We start from the raw sequence: 22,738 nt of genomic DNA, 5'->3' as shown, positions 1-22,738 counted from the left end.
TGCGGGGAAACAGGTCAGTGCTGCTATATTAAAATCCTCTGACATAAATATCATCAAGATTATCCCATTGGTCTTTCATCAATTACAGATCAAATTAATTATTTATGTGTCTTTCTGTGTGTGTTTAAATTATTATTAGACAAGTTCAGGAAGCCCTACATAAGCAGGGCATCAAAAAATTAAGTTAGGCTCTTATTGATCCTCTCCACGGAAATCTTTAGTAAAAGGCGAAAGATTTATTCGATCTGAAGAGAAACAAGAGCGATCTGATAATCGATAGTTCCTCTGATCGAGCTGATTGGAGCCAACAGCGCTTTGTGTTGTGGTGTTCACTGTCAAATGTTACTGAGACTAAAATCTAAACCCACATAAAGTGCAAATAAACAACCCAATAAATAAATCAATCACTGAGGACTTTTAATGAGACAAACGAACTTTTATTCGCCTCTAGTTCGCCGATCGCACGGTGGCGCAAAGCATGATGGGATTACGTTCTTACGTCCCGGTTACGTAGAATTTATATTTTAAATCTGTTATTTTGTTTGAATTTAAAATAATTAAATTAATCTCTCAATCAGAAGCACAACTGCACTGATACATTTATTAATTCAGACTGTTTGTATTTATACTTTTAATCAGCGGTTTGTTTTAGAGAGGAGACCGCGGCCGTTAATTCTACTTCCGGTACAAACCCGGAAGAAACTGACTACAACGACAACAACTGTGCTGAAGACTACAACTCCCATGATCCCTCACGAGTGATTGTTTTGATGTTTCTAGAATAAACTGTGATTATTTTGATTCTAGCGATAAGAAGAAATCCTTTATTTCTTAATTTTAAGAATCCTCATTATTTCTATAAAGTTACTGAACTTATTTTGATAAAATTTTACAATTAATTTATAAATAAGATAAAGACGTTTTGTAGTGCAGAACATAATAATATCATTATATACAGTAGTTAAACAACGACCATTTTCTCTCTGTTGGACTGACTTACTGCGTATTAAACTATATGTATTATATATTAAACTATATGTAGGATTTATTACACTGTAGCCTACTCACACTATATTATGTTAGTATGTTAAACAGTTTTATTACATTATGGACTATATTATATTTATATTATATAAGTATTAGTTTATCATATTAGGTTTTTATTTGTATTTAGTACAGGCATTATTTTCCTCCCCAGGACCAGTTTATAACTCTGATATGTATCTTTAGGTTTGTGAGCAAATACCTGAAGAACTAATGACATTTCCTTCATCCTCAGCTGTACTTCTCCTCATTAAATTCAGTATTGCTGTATGTTGATGGATATCTTTCAGTGCATTCACTACCAGCAAATAAAAACACAATGTTATGAACTCAGATGGATTCTGGATGAGCAACAGTGTGAGGGATTTAGAAATGTAGATTTTGTAGCAACTGCACCACCTGCTGACATATTAGAGCAACGGTTGAATTATTGTGTCTGTAAAGAGTCTTTGACACAGGAGGTCGTTGTTGTTCATTCAATCTGCAGTCTTTGGTCAGTCAACGGCTGTCACACTCAAACTTTAATACAAACTATATGAACAACTGTCGGCGGTGACATTGTAGTCTGTATATACAAACTGTTGCACTTTATTACATTTATAAACTTTAAAAAACAAACAAACAACCGGAAAGAGACAAATTAACAACAATAATATATGTGTGTGATATTCCTGTATTATTCCCTCAGAGACTAAAGGTGCATTCCAGCATTACTTAAACCGAGACTAGATTACACATTTAAAACAAACAATGTGATGATAATTAATTCAATAATTCAAACTCCTGGTGGTGGAGGGAGGATTTACTTATTGCATGACAAAAGTGCTGCATTCAAGTCTTTCTAAAAATGTACTTTAAAGACATAAAATGCAACATTTCCTCAATAAAATGTCTATAAACACTCGATCTGTGTTGTGTATTTTAATGAGTTGTGCACTGACATTATCTCAAATGTCTCCAACAATGTAAAATAAAATAAATTGACTAATTATCCTGTTTTAAAGACATATTTTTTACACTACACTTTTTTAGATCTTTGGTCGTTTTTTAGCTATATCAAATGTCTGGATCTTACGTTAGCAGAGGAACAAGCTGATTTTATAATAATAATAAAATAATAATAATGAGTCGTATACTTTAAGTATATTTAGATGCAAATATTTTAGTACTTTTAGTGACAAAAAACTGAATCCAGGACTTTTAACTTGTAACAGAGTATCTCTACAGTGCGGTGTTAGTTCTTAGATTTAAATAAAATCTTTCTGACTGCTGAATGTTTACTTAAACTACACATTGCTGACTTTGCCGTCTTAATTGTGAGTTTATTTGCTCTTGTAAAGTTTCCTTTTTCCTCTGTGATCAATAATAGTGTATCTTATTCTATCTTAACATCCACTCTATGATTATAATAATAGTTGTAACTAATTAACACACTCTACATTCTGCATAAGAAGTGGTTTTAGTTAAAATATTGTATAAAAACTAATTTATTATGATTCTTAAGTTGCAGAACTCAACACACTAGATAGAGATTAATTTATTTTAAGGTTTTCTTTTCACAAGTTTAGGAAGCCCCACATAAGCAGGGCATCAAAAAATTAAGTTAGACTCTCATTGATCCTCTCCACGGAAATCTTTAGTAAAAGGCGAAAGATTTATTCGATCTGAAGAGAAACAAGAGTGATCTGATAATCGATAGTTCCTCTGATCGACCTGATTGGAGCCAACAGCGCTTTGTGTTGTGGTGTTCACTGTCAAATGTTACTGAGACTAAAATCTAAACCCACATAAAGTGCAAATAAACAACCCAATAAATAAATCAATCACTGAGGACTTTTAATGAGACAAACGAACTTTTATTCGCCTCTAGTTCGCCGATCGCACGGTGGCGCAAAGCATGATGGGATTACGTTCTTACGTCCCGGTTACGTAGAATTTATATTTTAAATCTGTTATTTTGTTTGAATTTAAAATAATTAAATTAATCTCTCAATCAGAAGCACAACTGCACTGATACATTTATTAATTTAGACTGTTTGTATTTATACTTTTAGATAAATAAATAAATCTTACATTAAAGTTTCATAAAGTCCCGCCCCCTCACACACACACAGACTATAAACTGACACTGGAAGATAATGTCTCATTATTAACTTGTTCATTTATTTTTCACATTTCAGGAAGCCCCACATTTAAGCAGGGCATCAAAAAATTGCGTTATACTCTTATTGATCCTCTCCACGGAAATCTTTAGTAAAAGGCGAAAGATTTATTCGATCTGAAGAGAAATCAGAGTGATATAGTGACACAGACACTGAGAGCCCGCTGCCTTTAACGGGAACATGTACTTCATCAACGGTGTATTGTTGCTGCCACTAAATAAAAACCCTGAACAAACTGTTGGGGACAAACACAGCAGTGCTGATAAATGGAAACTTTGCGCTGGTTAACTTTGATACTTGAAACGAACCGTTGATCCGTTTATTAACGGCTTTTAACTGGTGGCGCAAAGCATGCTGGGAGTGGAGGGCTGAACGACCGTTAATTTCCGTTTGTTGTTAATTTGTCTCTTCCCGGTTGTTTGTTTGTTTTTTAAAGTTTATAAATGTAATAAAGTGCAACAGTTTGTATATACAGACTACAATGTCACCGCCGACAGTTGTTCATATAGTTTGTATTAAAGTTTGAGTGTGACAGCCGTTGACTGACCAAAGACTGCAGATTGAATGAACAACAACGACCTCCTGTGGTAACACAACACAATAAACTGCTGCTATCAAGGCCGGATTAACCTCTAAAGGGCCCAGGGCAGAGAGGGCACAAGAACAAGATCTGGTTATATCTCGCTTATATGTTGAACTGTCCGCCGGAGCCGTTGCGCTGCACATAATCTCTGCCCCTGGCTGCCTGTGACTGTGACGTGAGCTGAGACCCTCTCCTCATTGGTCAGCCCGTATGAGGCAGGTCAAAGGTGACGCCAATCAACGTGCACTGAGCAGGTCGCGTGACGTCAAGCGCCGCTACGCAACACAACTCAAACATGGAGAATCTCAGTGGGAGCGCCAAACGGAAATTAAAAAAGGAAACATTTAAAATATATACCGAAAGTAGGGAGTTTCTTCACGCTAGTAAACGTTAGCAACTGTTCTGCTAAGGCAGCATCCGTCAACGAGGACCGCTCAGCTAGCCAGGACACTTCTTCACTGCCGGCGCTAGCTAATGTTCACAGCCCCGAGAGCGAAGAGCCCCCCGGCGGCATCTTCAACCGACGGCCCGGGTTCTGCTGCGAGTGCGACCGGTGAGGGAAGCGGTGATGGGTCTCTAGTCTCACCGCCAGCTGAACCGCTCGTCGAGTCTGCGAGCAGCCCCTGTACGGTACAGGCTCCATGAAAATGCGGCACATTGTTTATTGTTGTTGAGAGAAAACAGGCAGATTTCAAACTGTTTATATTGCACTGTAACTGGATTGTCCTGTTTAATTCTGATTTCTGCTTAAAATGAGCTGAGGACCAAAATGCTACTTGATTCTAGGAGATTATGGATTTTTGTTTGTGTCTTGTCTGTGGACTTCCTCCGTGATGGCTCTATCAGTTCAATACATTTGTGTTGGGAGTAGGTGTTGTTAAATACATTTTGGATGCTTTGAAAGTGGTTGCCTATTTATTTTTTTGTGAAAATGGAGGACACTTCCTTCCCTCTCTATGTAGTGGGTCAATTTTGCCAGATTAAATTGATGCTGATGTGTTTTGTTTTCATAACATATGTGAGTGAGTGGTCTTGACAAGAGAACATAGCGGTGCGTTTGTAGTTCTATGAGCATTTGCACATCTGTACATCAAAATGCACTTGATGACAGTTACTTATTGAAGTATTGATTATATTTACTGTATATTACTGTAATTTATTCTGTATTTTGCCAGATTATAGCGATCCTGGGGTCGTGATGATGGGGCCCTTGAATATTGTTGCCCAGGGTACAGTGAAGTGTTAATCTGGCCCTGGCTGCTAGTATACTTTTTATATTCTATCAAATTACAGAAACAACAAACAAACAAATTGACAAAACAGATATCTTTAATTTTTAATATTTGACGTTATATAACTGTATAAAAATAAACCAGGAGTTCATAAAAATACAATAAAACATCCAGATGGTCAGGTGTCTGATGTCTGTGTATATATATAATTTCTCATACACACATTATTAATATTATATTATGGCTGCACTGTATATTTAGCCCTATATTTATGTCTTATATTAACTTTAAACTATTATACTGCTGTTTATATTATTTTATTATTAGTATAAAGACTGTAAACAAGGAAACAGAAATGTTACTTGATGTGTTTTGTTGTGATTAAATAAATAAATAAACAAAACAAACAAGTTGCCTAACTACTCCCTACTGCTTCTGCCTTAATCACAATAAATAAACTAATGCACAGTAATATTTTATAATACAATACAGAGCATAAATGAGTTTTTACAATCAGAATCAGGTTTATTTGCCAAGTAAGTTTTCACATATGAGGATTTTGCTTTGGTACGTTGATGCAGAAGAATCACAATCAAGCTGGAAAAAATATAAATAAAGATAAAAGATAAAAAAAGAGACAATAAAAAGGAGCCACTATATTCAAATATAAAGAGTGAACTTACTGGGAAGTCTGCAAGTTAGCAGTGTGACATATAATTATATTTACAATGTGCAAGAAGAAACCAACAGACGTTCATTAATGTAATGTTTATATATTCAGGGTGGGTTTCAGAGTCAGTGTCGGGGGAGTCCCGGGTCTTGTTGATGAGACCAGCTGCAGACGGGAAGAAGCTGTTCTTGTGGCTGGAGGTTTTGGTCCTGATGGATCGCAGCCTCCTACCAGAGGGAAGTGTTGTAAAGAGTCTGTGTGCAGGGATGGAGGGGTCAGCCACAAAGGCACACAATCCTGGCACAGGTTCCCGGGGAGTCCAGATGCTGGAGGATGAAGTGCAGAGCCATGTTTACTGTATCATCCACAGACCTGTTGGCTCTGTAGGTGAACATTTCATCCTCATGGTGGCGTTAGATTAAAAGTCCTCAGGTGACTTCTCCTGTTTGTCCAAAATCATTCATCTAATAGTGGTTGAGATATTAAATATTTTACATCGCTGTTATTTTTGTGAATTTAAAATAATTATGTTAATCTCTGTAATGGAAAATTTTAATACATTATGAAACATTTTATGTAAACACTTTAATACACTCTATAATAACCTCACTCTCATGAATTATAGTGCGTGCACTCTATGTAACCTCATGCTTATGAACTATTGTGCGAACAAAAATGTCTAACTGTTTCAAGGGTGCCCTCAGCACCTGGTACTTCTCCCACACGATGAATGTCTCAAATGTTTTACTGTCGCTATGGGAGGAGAGGATGAATCCTCTAGAGACTGGCTCCAGACATCTCCCTTTTGTTCAAGGTTATGATGTTCGTTAACATATCTAACTGTTATCTACTATGTACCACCTGATTTGTTTCTTTTTCTTCAATAAATAAGGGTGCAGCTCTGAAAAGGGAGTCCTTTTCATGCTAACAAGCTGAGAGGCTCACTCTGCGCAGAGTTACACCCGGGTGAAAAGACAAACTGATTGACTTTGTCTAATTCTTGCATCTCACATGAATGGGCTGAATTTAATTTCCACCACATCTCTCAATCAGAAGCTCAACTGCACTAATACATTTATTAATTCAGGCTGTGTTTGTATTTATACTTAATTATTAAATACAATGAATTAATATTTATTATGAACACAAGTTTCACAAAGTTAATCAAACACACAGCGTCAGTAAACTGCTGTTGTTCACACAGTCATCTTAGAAATTGGGAAATTACTTTAATAATATGAAAATAATATTATATAGTTCACTTTTTTATTTATATTTCACATATCAGGAAGCCCCACATTTAAGCAGGGCATCTAAAAATTGCGTTATACTCTTATTGATCCTCTCCACGGAAATCTTTAGTAAAAGGCGAAAGATTTATTCGATCTGAAAGAGAAATCAGAGTGATATAGTGACACAGACACTGAGAGCCCGCTGCCTTTAACGGGAACATGTACTTCATCAACGGTGTATTGTTGCTGCCACTAAATAAAAACCCTGAACAAACTGTTGGGGACAAACACAGCAGTGCTGATAAATGGAAACTTTGCGCTGGTTAACTTTGATACTTGAAACGAACCGTTGATCCGTTTATTAACGGCTTTTAACTGGTGGCGCAAAGCATGCTGGGAGTGGAGGGCTGAACGACCGTTAATTTCCGTTTGTTGTTAAATTGCTACAAAATCTACATTTCTAAATCCCTCACACTGTCGCTCATCCTGGGGCCGTTTCAGAAAGCAGCTGTAGTGAAAACTCTGAGTTAGTTAACCCTGAGATGAGGGAAACTCTGGTGTTTCGGTTTCACGAAGCCAGTTCAGTTTAACTCCGAGTCAGTTACCCTGGCAACATACTCCGTGAACCGAACCTGCTCGCTGGCAGGTTTTCTTCTTCTCACCCAGAGTGTCTCCTGCTCTTCAGTTGAAGCCTGCAGACTGAAGGTCGAGGCGCAGATACTCCGCAGAAATGTCCGTCGGGAGAGGATTATTAGAGCCCGACTGGATGTTTTATTATTCCCTGATGAGAACCAGTTTGAGCCTTTCCGTTTCTCTTTGTATAACATCGCTGATGCAGACCTTGTGTCCAAGGCAACTGTCTGTCGGGCTGTCCGAAATGTGACACTTTGAAACGGCTGCTATACACATTTGTTGTGTTCCCAAGTCACAGACCCACCGGACTGCAGGTATCAGTCTAAGCAATAATTAATGCATGTTATTAATCTTTGAGACTTGAAGCACTAATCAGTGAATTTAATATATTTGAGGGTTTCCAGGTGTGATTGGCTGCATAGCTGGCACTCACATTCCTCTCATAGCTCCTTCAATAAATAAAGGAGATTTCTGTCCACAGCATTAATGTACAGGTAGGCCTTAATAGTAGCCTTTAATATTCCAAATGAAATATACTTCACTATACAGCTAATTGCTGTTCTCCACTGTGAAGATCATATGTGATGCAGATAACATGATAAACAATGTGGAAGCGAAGTGGCCTGGGTCTGTGCATGACTCACGAAATGTTTCCAGATATGCCCGTGGTGAGTTTATATACAGTATATAGCTATATCCTATGATCAATATTTTGTTTCCTCCTATTGCAACTGAAACATTAAACTGTATCTTGTATTATCATAGGAGAGTTCGATGGTTACCTACTCGGAGACAGAGGGTACCCCCGCCAGCTCTATCTGCTGACCCCTGACCCTGACCCTGACCCTGACCCTGAGCCTGGCCCACAGCAACACTACAACGTGGCTCACTGCAGGACACGAGCCAGAGTGGAGATGACCATCGGGATGCTCAACGCCCGGTTCCAGTGCCTTCGTAGGCTCAGGGTCACTCCAGAAAGGGCTTGTGACATTATAGTGGCATGTGTGTTTCTCCACAACATTGCCACTATTAGAGGAGAACAATGTCCTACTCTTTCCCCCAATGATCCAGATAATAATCCTGACCCCCCCGGCTGATGCACGAGATGGAAGAGCTGTTAGAGGCGTGATATGCTTCAATCATTTCTAACTGACCCATCACTTCCCCAGTGTCAAAGAACGACAATATGCCTCTCATTTTATGAGCTCTTCTTTATTTCCTATAAAGGACAAATGTTGTACAGTTGTTAATCCTTTGTTGTTGAAACAATTAAAAGTCGCCCACCTTTAACTGATGGTGCAGCAGTTGTATTTGTCTTGGTGATCTGCAGCCTTATATTTTCCATTTCTAGATGTGATTTGTGATCGTAAATATACCTTGTAGAGTTGCTTCACAGGAAGCTATAGGAACATAAATGACGTTGAATTTCACAGCGCCACGTCTACTTAGTGTCATTGTAAGTTGTGGGTCAATGCTGAACAACATCTTACTGAGGTAAGCTGTGCTGTGGAGGTTGATGGACCTTCTTCTTCATTGTAATTTCCAGCATTGCTCTGTTAGAGAGAACGAAGTTGCAAGTTGTACTGTGGAACAACACTATTAACTGAAACCAAAGTTATTTAAAAAAAAAAAAAAAGGTGTAAACCTCAACAGGCCTCTCTGCATCTTCCCTCTCTGTGGCAGCTGATAAGGGGTCTTCATCATCCTCCTGTAATGAAACACAATGATTGTGTTATATTCTACCCATTATGACAAATCTGTGGAATATTAAGAGTACTTACAACAGCATGGAGGTCTGTTATGGCAGAAGAGACAGATTACATCAGTAACTGGTAGAAGATGAAGATTACCCAGAAAAGTGCCCCACCTAATTTAATTTTTTTTTTACAATAGTGTGCAGGTCCCATCACAATCTTTCAAACTCTGAGTCACCTTAAAATAGATTGATATCTATTAATATAATTGTTGAATGAGTGGAACATTCAAGACAAAACATTTCTTTTTTTCTCCAATAAATACTCACACATTGACTCGGTCAGCAATTTTCTGCCACGCGAGCTCCCGCTCTTTTGCTGCTGCCACAGTATTGCTTTTGTTTTTAAATATATATGCTCACTTTCTGCATATGCGGTCACTAATATTTCCAACTCCACTGGGAGGAAGAAGGAGGATCGAGGCTTTTTGTCACTTGTTGCCACGGTGAATCGTGTTATCTGTGTACCATTGATGAGGGCTTTTTATATCCTCATGCACGGGCTTCACTCTGGCTTACCTTGACTCAGAGTTGATTGAACTAAGTGTTATCACCTGTTCTGAAACCAAAAACTCAGAGTTTGACAGCTCAGAGTTGGTCAACCCAGAGTTAAGGTTTTAAGTCAGAGTTTGTTAAACCTGCTTTCTGAAACGGGACCCTGAAGTCCAGAATCCATCTGAGTTCATAACATTGTGTTTTTATTTGCTGGTAGTGAATGCACTGAAAGATATCCATCAACATACAGCAATACTGAATTTAATGAGGAGAAGTACAGCTGAGGATGAAGGAAATGTCATTAGTTCTTCAGGTATTTGCTCACAAACCTAAAGATACATATCAGAGTTATAAACTGGTCCTGGGGAGGAAAATAATGCCTGTACTAAATAAAAACAATCTGTGTAATAGTTGAGGAGACCTAATATGATTAACTACTATTTATATAATATAAATATAATATAGTCCATAATGTAATAGAACAGTATAACATATTAACATAATATAGTGCGGGCTATATAATATGGTATGAGTATGCTATATATAATAAATATAGTATAATAAGTAGTAAGTCAGTCCAACAGTACAATGGTTGTTGTTTGACTACTTTATATGATGATCATATTATTATATTATTTTCTGATTTGCAAAACATCTCCATCTTATTAATAAATCAATTCTCATTTAATAAGTTCAGTAACTTTATAGAAATGATGTTGATGCTCTTGAACCAAATAAATAATCACAGTTTATTCTAGAAACATCAAAACAATAACTTGTGAGGGATCATGGGAGTTGTAGTCTTCAGCACCGTTGTTGTCGTTGTAGCAGAGAATGTCTACACCGTTGATGAAGTACATGTTCCCGTTAAAGGCAGCGGGCTCTCAGTGTCTGTGTCACTATATCACTCTGATTTCTCTTCACATCGAATAAATCTTTCGCCTTTTACTAAAGATTTCCGTGGAGAGGATCAATAAGAGTATAACGCAATTTTTAGAGGCCCTGCTTAAATGTGGGGCTTCCTGATATGTAAAAATAAATAAAGAAAGGAATTTATTTAATTTAATGTATTGTTATTTTTATATACAGTATACGCCACTTATTTCATGAGTAATAAGATAACATGAAATTGACTTTATTGATCCCACACTACCTCCACAAACAACACAATATATGAGAAACATACACATTAAATAAAGACAGAATAGACAAATGATATAGCCTGGTTTGATTTTACTCTCTGATAAAACACTTCTCTGTTCACTGAATGCTGCTCGTTAATGTGTGAGAATATAAAAAGTATACTAGCAGCAGTTTATTGTGTTGTGTTACCACAGGAGGTCGTTGTTGTTCATTCAATCTGCAGTCTTTGGTCAGTCAACGGCTGTCACACTCAAACTTTAATACAAACTATATGAACAACTGTCGGCGGTGACATTGTAGTCTGTATATACAAACTGTTGCACTTTATTACATTTATAAACTTTAAAAAACAAACAAACAACCGGGAAGAGACAAATGAACAACAAACGGAAATTAACGGTCGTTCAGCCCTCCACTCCCAGCATGCTTTGCGCCACCAGTTAAAAGCCGTTAATAAACGGATCAACGGTTCGTTTCAAGTATCAAAGTTAACCAGCGCAAAGTTTCCATTTATCAGCACTGCTGTGTTTGTCCCCAACAGTTTGTTCAGGGTTTTTATTTAGTGGCAGCAACAATACACCGTTGATGAAGTACATGTTCCCGTTAAAGGCAGCGGGCTCTCAGTGTCTGTGTCACTATATCACTCTGATTTCTCTTCAGATCGAATAAATCTTTCGCCTTTTACTAAAGATTTCCGTGGAGAGGATCAATAAGAGTATAACGCAATTTTTAGATGCCCTGCTTAAATGTGGGGCTTCCTGATATGTGAAATATAAATAAAAAAGTGAACTATATAATATTATTTTCATATTATTAAAGTAATTTCCCAATTTCTAAGATGACTGTGTGAACAACAGCAGTTTACTGACACTGTGTGTTTGATTAACTTTGTGAAACTTGTGTTCATAATAAATATTAATTCATTGTATTTAATAATTAAGTATAAATACAAACACAGCCTGAATTAATAAATGTATTAGTGCAGTTGAGCTTCTGATTGAGAGATGTGGTGGAAATTAAATTCAGCCCATTCATGTGAGATGCAAGAATTAGACAAAGTCAATCAGTTTGTCTTTTCACCCGGGTGTAACTCTGCGCAGAGTGAGCCCCTCAGCTTGTTGAAAGGACTCCCTTTTCAGAGCTGCACCCTTATTTATTGAAGAAAAAGAAACAAATCAGGTGGTACATAGTAGATAACAGTTAGATATGTTAACGAACATCATAACCTTGAACAAAAGGGAGATGTCTGGAGCCAGTCTCTAGAGGATTCATCCTCTCCTCCCATAGCGACAGTAAAACATTTGAGACATTCATCGTGTGGGAGAAGTACCAGGTGCTGAGGGCACCCTTGAAACAGTTAGACATTTTTGTTCGCACAATAGTTCATAAGCATGAGGTTACATAGAGTGCACGCACTATAATTCATGAGAGTGAGGTTATTATAGAGTGTATTAAAGTGTTTACATAAAATGTATCATAATGTATTACAATTTCCATTACAGAGATTAACATAATTATTTTAAATTCACAAAAATAACAGCGATGTAAAATATTTAATATCTCAACCACTATTAGATGAATGATTTTGGACAAACAGAAGAAGTCACCTGAGGACTTTTAATCTAACGCCACCATGAGGATGAAATGTTCACCTACAGAGCCAACAGGTCTGTGGATGATACAGTAAACATGGCTCTGCACTTCATCCTCCAGCATCTGGACTCCCCGGGAACCTGTGCCAGGATTGTGTGCCTTTGTGGCTGACCCCTCCATCCCTGCACACAGACTCTTTACAACACTTCCCTCTGGTAGGAGGCTGCGATCCATCAGGACCAAAACCTCCAGCCACAAGAACAGCTTCTTCCCGTCTGCAGCTGGTCTCATCAACAAGACCCGGGACTCCCCCCGACACTGACTCTGAAACCCACCCTGAATATATAAACATTACATTAATGAACGTCTGTTGGTTTCTTCTTGCACATTGTAAATATAATTATATGTCACACTGCTAACTTGCAGACTTCCCAGTAAGTTCACTCTTTATATTTGAATATAGTGGCTCCTTTGTATTGTCTCTTTTTTTATCTTTTATCTTTATTTATATTTTTTCCAGCTTGATTGTGATTCTTCTGCACCAACGTACCAAAGCAAAATCCTCATATGTGAAAACTTACTTGGCAAATAAACCTGATTCTGATTTTAAAAACTCATTTATGCTCTGTATTGTATTATAAAATATTACTGTGCATTAGTTTATTTATTGTGATTAAGGCAGAAGCAGTAGGGAGTAGTTAGGCAACTTTTTTGTTTGTTTTGTTTACTTATTTATTTAATCACAACAAAACACATCAAGTAACATTTCTGTTTCCTTGTTTACAGTCTTTATACTGATAATAAAATAATATAAACAGCAGTATAATAGTTTAAAGTTAATATAAGACATAAATATAGGGCTAAATATACAGTGCAGCCATAATATAATATTAATAATGTGTGTATGAGAAATTATATATATACACAGACATCAGACACCTGACCATCTGGATGTTTTATTGTATTTTTATGAACTCCTGGTTTATTTTTATACAGTTATATAACGTCAAATATTAAAAATTAAAGATATCTGTTTTGTCAATTTGTTTGTTTGTTGTTTCTGTAATTTGATAGAATATAAAAAGTATACTAGCAGCCAGGGCCAGATTAACACTTCACTGTACCCTGGGCAACAATATTCAAGGGCCCCATCATCACGACCCCAGGATCGCTATAATCTGGCAAAATACAGAATAAATTACAGTAATATACAGTAAATATAATCAATACTTCAATAAGTAACTGTCATCAAGTGCATTTTGATGTACAGATGTGCAAATGCTCATAGAACTACAAACGCACCGCTATGTTCTCTTGTCAAGACCACTCACTCACATATGTTATGAAAACAAAACACATCAGCATCAATTTAATCTGGCAAAATTGACCCACTACATAGAGAGGGAAGGAAGTGTCCTCCATTTTCACAAAAAAAATAAATAGGCAACCACTTTCAAAGCATCCAAAATGTATTTAACAACACCTACTCCCAACACAAATGTATTGAACTGATAGAGCCATCACGGAGGAAGTCCACAGACAAGACACAAACAAAAATCCATAATCTCCTAGAATCAAGTAGCATTTTGGTCCTCAGCTCATTTTAAGCAGAAATCAGAATTAAACAGGACAATCCAGTTACAGTGCAATATAAACAGTTTGAAATCTGCCTGTTTTCTCTCAACAACAATAAACAATGTGCCGCATTTTCATGGAGCCTGTACCGTACAGGGGCTGCTCGCAGACTCGACGAGCGGTTCAGCTGGCGGTGAGACTAGAGACCCATCACCGCTTCCCTCACCGGTCGCACTCGCAGCAGAACCCGGGCCGTCGGTTGAAGATGCCGCCGGGGGGCTCTTCGCTCTCGGGGCTGTGAACATTAGCTAGCGCCGGCAGTGAAGAAGTGTCCTGGCTAGCTGAGCGGTCCTCGTTGACGGATGCTGCCTTAGCAGAACAGTTGCTAACGTTTACTAGCGTGAAGAAACTCCCTACTTTCGGTATATATTTTAAATGTTTCCTTTTTTAATTTCCGTTTGGCGCTCCCACTGAGATTCTCCATGTTTGAGTTGTGTTGCGTAGCGGCGCTTGACGTCACGCGACCTGCTCAGTGCACGTTGATTGGCGTCACCTTTGACCTGCCTCATACGGGCTGACCAATGAGGAGAGGGTCTCAGCTCACGTCACAGTCACAGGCAGCCAGGGGCAGAGATTATGTGCAGCGCAACGGCTCCGGCGGACAGTTCAACATATAAACGAGATATAACCAGATCTTGTTCTTGTGCCCTCTCTGCCCTGGGCCCTTTAGAGGTTAATCCGGCCTTGATAGCAGCAGTTTATTGTGTTGTGTTACCACAGGAGGTCGTTGTTGTTCATTCAATCTGCAGTCTTTGGTCAGTCAACGGCTGTCACACTCAAACTTTAATACAAACTATATGAACAACTGTCGGCGGTGACATTGTAGTCTGTATATACAAACTGTTGCACTTTATTACATTTATAAACTTTAAAAAACAAACAAACAACCGGAAAGAGACAAATTAACAACAAACGGAAATTAACGGTCGTTCAGCCCTCCACTCCCAGCATGCTTTGCGCCACCAGTTAAAAGCCGTTAATAAACGGATCAACGGTTCGTTTCAAGTATCAAAGTTAACCAGCGCAAAGTTTCCATTTATCAGCACTGCTGTGTTTGTCCCCAACAGTTTGTTCAGGGTTTTTATTTAGTGGCAGCAACAATACACCGTTGATGAAGTACATGTTCCCGTTAAAGGCAGCGGGCTCTCAGTGTCTGTGTCACTATATCACTCTGATTTCTCTTCAGATCGAATAAATCTTTCGCCTTTTACTAAAGATTTCCGTGGAGAGGATCAATAAGAGTATAACGCAATTTTTAGATGCCCTGCTTAAATGTGGGGCTTCCTGATATGTGAAAAATAAATAAACAAGTTAATAATGAGACTTTATCTTCCAGTGTCAGTTTATAGTCTGTGTGTGTGTGAGGGGGCGGGGCTTTATGAAACTTTAATGTAAGATTTATTTATTTATCTAAAAGTATAAATACAAACAGTCTGAATTAATAAATGTATCAGTGCAGTTGTGCTTCTGATTGAGAGATTAATTTAATTATTTTAAATTCAAACAAAATAACAGATTTAAAATATAAATTCTACGTAACCGGGACGTAAGAACGTAATCCCATCATGCTTTGCGCCACCGTGCGATCGGCGAACTAGAGGCGAATAAAAGTTCGTTTGTCTCATTAAAAGTCCTCAGTGATTGATTTATTTATTGGGTTGTTTATTTGCACTTTATGTGGGTTTAGATTTTAGTCTCAGTAACATTTGACAGTGAACACCACAACACAAAGCGCTGTTGGCTCCAATCAGGTCGATCAGAGGAACTATCGATTATCAGATCGCTCTTGTTTCTCTTCAGATCGAATAAATCTTTCGCCTTTTACTAAAGATTTCCGTGGAGAGGATCAATAAGAGTCTAACTTAATTTTTTGATGCCCTGCTTATGTGGGGCTTCCTGAACTTGTCAAAAGAAAACCTTAAAATAAATTAATGTCTATCTAGTGTGTTGAGTTCTGCAACTTAAGAATCATAATAAATTAGTTTTTACACAATATTTTAACTAAAGCCACTTCTTATGCAGAATGTAGAGTGATTTAATTAGTTACAAATATTATTATAATCATAGAGTGGATGTTAAGATAGAATAAGATACACTATTATTGATCACCAGAGGAAAAAGGAAACTTTACAAGAGCAAATAAACTCACAATTACAAGACGGCAAAGTCAGCAATGTGTAGTTTAAGTAAACATTCAGCAGTCAGAAAGATTTTATTTAAATCTAAGAACTAACACCGCACTGTAGAGATACTCTGTTACAAGTTAAAAGTCCTGGATTCAGTTTTTTGTCACTAAAAGTACTAAAATATTTGCATCTAAATATACTTAAAGTATACGACTCATTATTATTATTTTATTATTATTATAAAATCAGCTTGTTCCTCTGCTAACGTAAGATCCAGACATTTGATATAGCTAAAAAACGACCAAAGATCTAAAAAAGTGTATTGTAAAAAATATGTCTTTAAAACAGGATAATTAGTCAATTTATTTTATTTTACATTGTTGGAGACATTTGAGATAATGTCAGTGCACAACTCATTAAAATACACAACACAGATCGAGTGTTTATAGACATTTTATTGAGGAAATGTTGCATTTTATGTCTTTAAAGTACATTTTTATAAAGACTTGAATGCAGCACTTTTGTCATGCAATAAGTAAATCCTCCCTCCACCACCAGGAGTTTGAATTATTGAATTAATTATCATCACATTGTTTGTTTTAAATGTGTAATCTAGTCTCGGTTTAAGTAATGCTGGAATGCACCTTTAGTCTCTGAGGGAATAATACAGGAATATCACACACATATATTATTGTTGTTCATTTGTCTCTTTCCGGTTGTTTGTTTGTTTGTTTTTAAAGTTTATAAATGTAATAAAGTGCAACAGTTTGTATATACAGACTACAATGTCACCGCCGACAGTTGTTCATATAGTTTGTATTAAAGTTTGAGTGTGACAGCCGTTGACTGACCAAAGACTGCAGATTGAATGAACAACAACGACCTCCTGTGTCAAAGACTCTTTACAGACACAATAATTCAACCGTTGCTCTAATATGTCAGCAGGTGGTGCAGTTGCTACAAAATCTACATTTCTAAATCCCTCACACTGTTGCTCATCCAGAATCCATCTGAGTTCATAACATTGTGTTTTTATTTGCTGGTAGTGAATGCACTGAAAGATATCCATCAACATACAGCAATACTGAATTTAATGAGGAGAAGTACAGCTGAGGATGAAGGAAATGTCATTAGTTCTTCAGGTATTTGCTCACAAACCTAAAGATACATATCAGAGTTATAAACTGGTCCTGGGGAGGAAAATAATGCCTGTACTAAATACAAATAAAAACCTAATATGATAAACTAATACTTATATAATATAAATATAATATAGTCCATAATGTAATAAAACTGTTTAACATACTAACATAATATAGTGTGAGTAGGCTACAGTGTAATAAATCCTACATATAGTTTAATATATAATACATATAGTTTAATATGCAGTAAGTCAGTCCAACAGAGAGAAAATGGTCGTTGTTTAACTACTTTATATAATGATATTATTATGTTCTGCACTACAAAACGTCTTTATCTTATTTATAAATTAATTGTAAAATTTTATCAAAATAAGTTCAGTAACTTTATAGAAATAATGAGGATTCTTAAAATAAAGAAATAAAGGATTTCTTCTTATCGCTAGAATCAAAATAATCACAGTTTATTCTAGAAACATCAAAACAATCACTCGTGAGGGATCATGGGAGTTGTAGTCTTCAGCACCGTTGTTGTCGTTGTAGTCAGTTTCTTCCGGGTTTGTACCGGAAGTAGAATTAACGGCCGCGGTCTCCTCTCTAAAACAAACCGCTGATTAAAAGTATAAATACAAACAGTCTGAATTAATAAATGTATCAGTGCAGTTGTGCTTCTGATTGAGAGATTAATTTAATTATTTTAAATTCAAACAAAATAACAGATTTAAAATATAAATTCTACGTAACCGGGACGTAAGAACGTAATCCCATCATGCTTTGCGCCACCGTGCGATCGGCGAACTAGAGGCGAATAAAAGTTCGTTTGTCTCATTAAAAGTCCTCAGTGATTGATTTATTTATTGGGTTGTTTATTTGCACTTTATGTGGGTTTAGATTTTAGTCTCAGTAACATTTGACAGTGAACACCACAACACAAAGCGCTGTTGGCTCCAATCAGGTCGATCAGAGGAACTATCGTTTATCAGATCACTCTTGTTTCTCTTCAGATCGAATAAATCTTTCGCCTTTTACTAAAGATTTCCGTGGAGAGGATCAATAAGAGCCTAACTTAATTTTTTGATGCCCTGCTCATGTGGGGCTTCCTGAACTTGTCAAAAGAAAACCTTAAAATAAATTAATGTCTATCTAGTGTGTACCTTCTGCAACTTAAGAATCATAATAAATTAGTTTTTATACAATATTTTAACTAAAACCACTTCTTATGCAGAATGTAGAGTGATTTAATTAGTTACAAATATTATTATAATCATAGAGTGGATGTTAAGATAGAATAAGATACACTATTATTGATCACCAGAGAAAAAGGAAACTTTACAAGAGCAAATAAACTCACAATTACAAGACGGCAAAGTCAGCAATGTGTAGTTTAAGTAAACATTCAGCAGTCAGAAAGATTTTATTCAAATCTAAGAACTAACACCGCACTGTAGAGATACTCTGTTACAAGTTAAAAGTCCTGGATTCAGTTTTTTGTCACTAAAAGTACTAAAATATTTACATCTAAATATACTTAAAGTATACGACTCATTATTATTTTATCTTTCGCCTTTTACTAAAGATTTCCGTGGAGAGGATCAATAAGAGTTTAACTTAATTTTTTGATGCCCTGCTTATGTGGGGCTTCCTGAACTTGTCTAATAATAATTTAAATTAAAATATTGTCAATATGATATTGTTTACATTATTCATGTTATATACATTTTATTCTGGAAGTTAAGATTAATAAATAAGTTATTTACATATTTCATCAGTCATAAAGTACTCTGATTCTTTTGCTTAAATAGCACGATACTCTGTTACAAGTTGAAGTAAATAAACTTAAAGTCTATTATTGATTACAACCTTTACAAACACTGAATAAAACAGTTTTACCTTAAAAATCAGTGTTTCAGCTGCTGACGTAAGATCCAGACGTCTGATATAGCTTTAAACGTTTGTAAAAATATGTCTTTCAAACAGGATAATAAGTCAATTTATTTTATTTTACATTGTTGGAGACATTTGAGATAATGTCAGTGCACAACTCATTAAAATACACAACACAGATCGAGTGTTTATAGACATTTTATTGAGGAAATGTTGCATTTTATGTCTTTAAAGTACATTTTTAGAAAGACTTGAATGCAGCACTTTTGTCATGCAATAAGTAAATCCTCCCTCCACCACCAGGAGTTTGAATTATTGAATTAATAATTAAAGTTTTTGTTTTAAATGTGTAATATTACATTTTAAAGTGACTGCTTGAGTTTAAATCTAGTCTCCGCTTAAGTAATGCTGGAATGCACCTTTAATCTCTGAGGGAATAATACAGGAATATCACACACACACACACACTCACACACACACACACACACACACACACACACACACAGATATGCAGTGTTGCCCCAGAGGAACTTCATGAGCGTCCAGGCCATTAACAGATGCAGTGAAGCCCTTTGAGAAAGACTTCCTGCCCTTCCTCCCCGGTTCCTCCCCGAGCTCCTCCCGGTTAAAACGTGACACACATCAGTTGTGTGACAGGTCACGTGACGGGCCGTAGCATTGATCCGGAAGGAGGGGAGGGGAGGGGAAGAGAGGGAGGTGAGGGGAGGGAGAGGAGGGAGAGGAGGAGGAGGAGGAGGGGGGGGGTGGCTGATGTTGCCGAGAAACTGCGTCAGGTCAACCAGAGACAGCCTGAATCATACAGGAAGCTCTGAGACTGAGCTTCAAAGTAAAGCACAATGTTTTATGTTTCTAGTTGTTTTGTTACACAGGAGTCATAAATAATCTGTTTCCCTTCACCTTGCATTAATCAGTGTTTTCAGCTCTGGATCAAATGTGTGATATACATGAGGTCAGAGAATTATCACCTAAAATCTGCAGCTTTATTCAGCTTTTGAGTCTTTTTGAGCTCCACGTTAGAGTTTCTCGTCTGTTAGTTTGACAAATAAGTCATTTTTTAATGCTAATGAGACCATAAAGGCTAATTAATCGCATTTAGATTTCAAAAACAACTTGATCACAATAACATTTAATCTACAGACCTTATAGATAATGAATTTATTTGGGCATAGAGAGAAAAACCAACACATCCATTCCCACCAATGCGATGGCTAAAACCAGCTACACAACGAGGTCCAGCATGTGATATTAAAGATAATACTATTAGACCACTTGTTCTCAAACTATTCTGTTAGCTGCCTCTAGTTGTATGTGAAGTTTAATGGAATAAATTAATTTAAAAACAAAACAATACATTTAGTACATTTAAATACTGGAGTAAAGTACAAGTAGCTCAAAATAGTACTTAAATACTTGAATTTATTTAGTTGCTTTCCACCACTATTAAACAGAGTACACCAGAATAACACTTAATATGATTAACTCGTGATACTTACTATGAGGTAGCTGAAAATGTAGATTAAAATAAGATTATCTCTTCCTGTAATATTCAGTTTCAATATCAACCTGCTGCGTACTCACATTCACACACTGAGCGCACGCACACATCGATAATTACAAGTGATTGTGGCTCCAAACAGGAACTATTAGGAAGTGTCAACAATAAATAATGTTCTCCTGCCTCTGTAATAGTGTCGGTCATAATGATGGTACTCGGGCAGCCTGAGAACTGGTTCCAGTTGAGAACCGGTTTCAAACTGTCCAATCCATCGGAATCGTATGTCTCCGAGTTCAGCAATTATTGATGTCCAAAGCATGGCTTCATTTCCAGCTGGTTGTTGTAATGTCTGCAAAAGGATTTAATTTCAGTAAGGGTGGAAAACACCGGCAACATGCTGAAACACCGTTAAATATCCAGGAATATCATTTATTTGAGACTCGATTTAAGACTCTGCGCTCTCGTTGATGAACAGGATTGCCTTCGGGGGATTAATCGACACTATTTAGGTGCAGATAAAACACGGTTAATTGTCGATGGTGAGGTTTTTTTCCCCAGTAGGTTTGGTTAAGTTTGTATACAGAAATAATCTCTCAATCATGGTTTATAACCCCCTGGAAGTTTTAATGTTTCTGGGCATCGAACCTTTTGGGCAGTGGGTGTGTGCAACCAATGAATCCTACTGATTCTGCCTTTAAAGTCTGATTATATTCTACATTTATTGATACTATAGTCAGTCATTGTTGTGCAAAACATATTAAAAACTCACCAGTGATCCAGACTGTTGAATGTTTGTTCATTGTGATGGACACTGTACTTTATTATTAAGTGAGTGAGAACACTGAACTATAATCAGAAATCAGCTTTATTGGCCCAGTTTGTGTACACATACAAGAAATTTGACTCGTTTTAAGTTGACTACACACACACACACACACACACACACACACACACGCACACACGCACACACACACACACACACACACACACACACACAAACACACACACACACACACCTCTGTACAGAATTAGCACCCATTGCTCCACATAAAGCCGTAATTAAAAATCTGGCTCTCTTTCTCCTCCTCCTCGTCCTCGTCCTCGGTTTCATCTGCTCATACATTTTCTGGTTTCCACTGCACATAAAATAAAACTGTAAACACTAAGTTCAGCGGCGTCTATGTCCGTGTGCGCGTGTGTGTGATGTTGTGTGACGTGTTATTGTTATTCTGCGCAGATATGAGCAATAAAAGTGTGAACGTAACTCTAACACACAGTTCCAAGAACCCATTTCAGAAAGATAGACATAGACGTTCACCTAAAAACATGAACAAAAAAGACATTTAACTATGATGTAAATACAAGAAGCTGAACAAAAATAGATCTTTAACTATATTTATGCACATAAAAGTGACAACAACATATAATGTCTATGTACAAGTCAAAGCCTGTTCTGTAAATTGTAAACGAGAATTCAAAAAGTGTTGAAATAAATGTTGAATATGTTGATTTATATGCATGAAGTACGTGGTAATGTACAGGATATACAGCATGCTTGGATTTATATATGATTGTGTGTTAAAAAGAAATATTCAGATCACACAGAAAATACTTAAATATTACATAAGATAAGTACCACCGGCAACATTAGTAAAAGTACTCGACTGTTTAAGGTGGAGATAATTTGAACTGCTTTATTTACTGTTTGGGAGTTTAATCTACAGCAATGTATAATATCCTATAAGAGTAAAAACACAGACAAATGTTGTGGAGTAAAAACTAAATCTGCTTCTGAAATTTAACTGGAAATACTCAGAGTACAAGTATCTTGAATCTGTACTTGAGTAAATGTACTTTCTAAATTACTTGGGTGACCAAGTGTCCCACTTTATGTGGGA

The 22,738-nt window shown here is 36.8% G+C and overlaps 2 long non-coding RNA genes and 10 other non-coding genes across 13 annotated transcripts; 7 read left to right on the top strand and 5 right to left on the bottom strand.

Annotated features, from left to right (window-relative positions):
- Positions 1–151: 151 nt before the first annotated feature.
- Positions 152–265, bottom strand: LOC127373939 (U5 spliceosomal RNA). Its single transcript, XR_007886953.1, has one exon. It is a non-coding gene; the product is annotated as a U5 spliceosomal RNA (small nuclear RNA).
- Positions 266–2,614: 2,349 nt separating this feature from the next.
- LOC127373942 (U5 spliceosomal RNA) lies at positions 2,615–2,728 on the bottom strand. The gene has a single exon (XR_007886956.1). It is a non-coding gene; the product is annotated as a U5 spliceosomal RNA (small nuclear RNA).
- A 498-nt stretch (positions 2,729–3,226) lies between these two features.
- Positions 3,227–3,342, bottom strand: LOC127373952 (U5 spliceosomal RNA). The gene has a single exon (XR_007886965.1). It is a non-coding gene; the product is annotated as a U5 spliceosomal RNA (small nuclear RNA).
- A 3,639-nt stretch (positions 3,343–6,981) lies between these two features.
- Positions 6,982–7,098, bottom strand: LOC127373948 (U5 spliceosomal RNA). Its single transcript, XR_007886961.1, has one exon. It is a non-coding gene; the product is annotated as a U5 spliceosomal RNA (small nuclear RNA).
- LOC127373877 (uncharacterized) lies at positions 7,088–8,846 on the top strand. Of its 2 annotated transcripts, XR_007886944.1 has the most exons (3): positions 7,088–8,050; positions 8,131–8,224; positions 8,322–8,846. It is a non-coding gene; the product is annotated as an uncharacterized LOC127373877 (long non-coding RNA). The 2 variants fall into 2 exon arrangements; XR_007886943.1 differs by having other exon boundaries at positions 7,088–8,224.
- A 1,862-nt stretch (positions 8,847–10,708) lies between these two features.
- LOC127373941 (U5 spliceosomal RNA) lies at positions 10,709–10,824 on the top strand. The gene has a single exon (XR_007886955.1). It is a non-coding gene; the product is annotated as a U5 spliceosomal RNA (small nuclear RNA).
- A 763-nt stretch (positions 10,825–11,587) lies between these two features.
- LOC127373940 (U5 spliceosomal RNA) lies at positions 11,588–11,703 on the top strand. Its single transcript, XR_007886954.1, has one exon. It is a non-coding gene; the product is annotated as a U5 spliceosomal RNA (small nuclear RNA).
- A 311-nt stretch (positions 11,704–12,014) lies between these two features.
- On the bottom strand, positions 12,015–16,602 carry LOC127373879 (uncharacterized). The gene is made up of 2 exons (XR_007886947.1): positions 14,265–16,602; positions 12,015–12,876 (listed from the first exon to the last, which is right to left on the bottom strand). It is a non-coding gene; the product is annotated as an uncharacterized LOC127373879 (long non-coding RNA).
- On the top strand, positions 15,342–15,457 carry LOC127373954 (U5 spliceosomal RNA). Its single transcript, XR_007886967.1, has one exon. It is a non-coding gene; the product is annotated as a U5 spliceosomal RNA (small nuclear RNA).
- LOC127373944 (U5 spliceosomal RNA) lies at positions 15,957–16,069 on the top strand. Its single transcript, XR_007886958.1, has one exon. It is a non-coding gene; the product is annotated as a U5 spliceosomal RNA (small nuclear RNA).
- Positions 16,603–18,425: 1,823 nt separating the features above from the next.
- Positions 18,426–18,538, top strand: LOC127373947 (U5 spliceosomal RNA). Its single transcript, XR_007886960.1, has one exon. It is a non-coding gene; the product is annotated as a U5 spliceosomal RNA (small nuclear RNA).
- A 428-nt stretch (positions 18,539–18,966) lies between these two features.
- LOC127373949 (U5 spliceosomal RNA) lies at positions 18,967–19,080 on the top strand. Its single transcript, XR_007886962.1, has one exon. It is a non-coding gene; the product is annotated as a U5 spliceosomal RNA (small nuclear RNA).
- The last annotated feature ends 3,658 nt before the right edge of the window (positions 19,081–22,738 follow it).

The sequence above is a fragment of the Dicentrarchus labrax genome, unplaced genomic scaffold, assembly GCF_905237075.1.
Source record: "Dicentrarchus labrax unplaced genomic scaffold, dlabrax2021, whole genome shotgun sequence".
In the NCBI taxonomy this organism is placed as follows: domain Eukaryota; kingdom Metazoa; phylum Chordata; class Actinopteri; family Moronidae; genus Dicentrarchus; species Dicentrarchus labrax.
The sequence above is the reverse complement of the archived record's forward strand: the minus strand, read 5'-3'. Positions and strand labels throughout refer to the sequence as shown.